This window comes from Lucilia cuprina, chromosome 6 (genome assembly GCF_022045245.1).
Source record: "Lucilia cuprina isolate Lc7/37 chromosome 6, ASM2204524v1, whole genome shotgun sequence".
In the NCBI taxonomy this organism is placed as follows: domain Eukaryota; kingdom Metazoa; phylum Arthropoda; class Insecta; order Diptera; family Calliphoridae; genus Lucilia; species Lucilia cuprina.
This window is the reverse complement of record NC_060954.1, coordinates 8,703,788-8,706,388: the sequence shown is the minus strand read 5'-3', so window position 1 is coordinate 8,706,388 and position 2,601 is coordinate 8,703,788. Positions and strand designations below refer to the sequence as shown.

Genomic DNA, 2,601 nt, shown 5'->3' with positions numbered 1-2,601 from the left:
GTTCTAGTTCTGTTCTAGTTCTGTTCTAGTTCTGTTCTAGTTCTGTTATAGTTCTAGTTCTGTTCTAGTTCTGTTCTAGTTCTGTTCTAGTTCTGTTCTAGTTCTGTTTTAGTTCTGTTCTAGTTCTGTTCTGGTTTTGTTCCAGTTCTGTTTTAGTTTTGTTTTAGTTCTGTTCTAGTTTTGTTCTAGTTCTGTTCTAGTTGTGTTCTAGTTGTGTTCTAGTTGTGTTCTAGTTGTGTTCTAGTTGTGTTCTAGTTGTGTTCTAGTTGTGTTCTAGTTGTGTTCTAGTTGTGTTCTAGTTCTGTTCTAGTTTTGTTCTAGTTTTGTTCTAGTTCTGTTCTAGTTCTGTTCTTGTTTTATTCTAGTTTTGTTCTAGTTCTGTTCAAGTTTATTCTAGTTCTGTTTTATTTCTCTTCTAGTTCTGTTCTAGTTATGTTTTAGTTCTGTTCTACTTCTGTTCTAATTCTGTTCTAGTTCTGTTTTAGTTCTATTCTAGTTCTGTTCTAGTTCTGTTTTAGTTCTGTTCTAGTTCTGTTTAAGTTCTGGTTCTGTTCTAGGTCTGTTCTGTTCTAGTTCTGTGCCAGTTCTGTTTTAGTTCTGTTCTAGGTTTTGCTTTAGTTCTATTCTAGTTCTGTTCTGTTCTAATTTTAGTTAAAGTCAAGTTCTTGCGCTCATTAATTTCCATTTAAAATTAATAATTGTCAACATTATTTAACTGTTTGCTTCTATTTTATTTAGCAGTTAAAACAATAGCCATCATTTCTTTACTTAAAAGTTCGATACCATTACAAAAGAGTTAAACTTAAAAAGTTTTGCTCAGATGTCCTTTAAATGTTGGATTTTGTTGGTATTTTATTTTTATTATTTTTTAGTTACTACGTGCCGAGGCTTTCTCTGTAAGAGGATGAATAAAAGTTTTCAAAATTCTACAAAATTTCTATATTGATTATTTTTTTATTCTGCGACATTAAAAATTGATTTTGTTGTTGAACAAAAATGACAACAACATTAAATGGCAAATGTTAAGTAAATGTATTTGTGTGTCTTTAAAGGAATTTCCTCCAAATTCCTCGTGCAGATAAACAGACGTGTGTGTTGGTGTTTAAAGAAGAGAGTGAGCGTAAAACTTAGAGGAAAATTGGAAGAATGTTATGTTTAGAATTATCTTGAAAACAAACAGTCACATTTTATTCTTTTTAATCTGCTTTTTTATATGATTTCCTTTTTTGAGATAAATCAAATTAAATGGATTATTTTCCTGTGTAGACATAAAAATTCTAAACTAATCAGTAGTTGCTCTCTATATAGTGTAATATCATTTTCTAAAAATAAATAATTTAACTTCCCACATACATTAACGGTGGCCTTTGATAACAAGCAATTTCCTACTGAGTTTGATAAATAAAATCTAAGAAAATAAATAGAAATGTGAGGAAAAATTCACTTTGAATTTCTGGTTACTTAACCTTAGTAACCTTCATTAAAATTAACTTTTTTATATCCTTTCTTTAAAGAAATCTAAAAAAAGAGCTTTGCAAATAAAGTAGAAAGTCTACAAAGTTTTGCACTCACATACACTTAATGTGATTTATTCTTTTTCTGTTTCGTTTGAACAGAAAAAACCTCTTGATTTTGCTTTTATAAAAAAAACCTTCCTCTACCGTATTCTTTGCTGTTGTGCTCAGTATAGTGATTATAACCTAAATAAACAGTCGGTGCACTTTTTAACTGTGCCAAAACTATCAACTGTAGTTAACAGCAGCAGTAGCATCAACATCAACTGCAAACAATAAATAAACAATTCAAAAAGTAAGCAAAAAAAAATATATAAAAATAACAAAAACTTTTTACAAGGACATGCTTTTAATGTCTGTGTAATTGCTTTGAAGTAACAAAATATATTCTACTTGATCAACAGACACAGTTAACTGTGGGTGGTCAAATAGATTTTTGAAATTTTTTTTTTATATGTAAGATTTTTTTCTTACCTAGAACTGAACTAGAACAAAGCTAGAACAGAACTAGGACAGAACTAGAACAAAACTAGAACAGAACTAGAACAGAACTAGAACAGAACTAGAACAGAACTAGAACAGAACTAGAACAGAACTAGAACAGAACTAGAACAGAACTAGAACAGAACTAGAACAGATCTAGAACAGAACTAGAACTGAACTAGAAATGAACTAGAAATGAACTAGAACTGAACTACAACTGAACTAGAACTGAACTACAACTGAACTAGAACTAAACTAAAACTGAACTAGAAATGAACTAGAACTAAACTAGAACTAAACTTGAACTGAACTAGAAATGAACAAGAACTGAACTAGGATTGAACTAGAACTGAACTAGAACTAAACTAGAATTGAACTAAAATTGAAATGAACATGAACTGAACTAGGATTGAACTAGAACTGAACTAGAACTGAACTAGAACTAAACTAGAATTGAAGTGGAACAGAACTGGAACAGAACTAGAAAAGACCTAGTACAGAACTAGAACAGAACTAGAACAGAACTAGAACAGAACTAGAACAGTACTAGAACAGAACTAGAACAGAACTAGAACAGAACTAGAACAGAACTAGAACAGAACTA

At 30.3% G+C, this 2,601-nt stretch overlaps 1 protein-coding gene across 1 annotated transcript in view; it reads left to right on the top strand.

Moving 5' to 3' along the window:
- LOC111687658 (DNA fragmentation factor subunit alpha-like) overlaps nucleotides 1-2,601 on the top strand; it is a 13,625-nt gene that overhangs the window by 619 nt on the left and 10,405 nt on the right. The gene's annotated exons all lie outside the window — the stretch shown is intronic.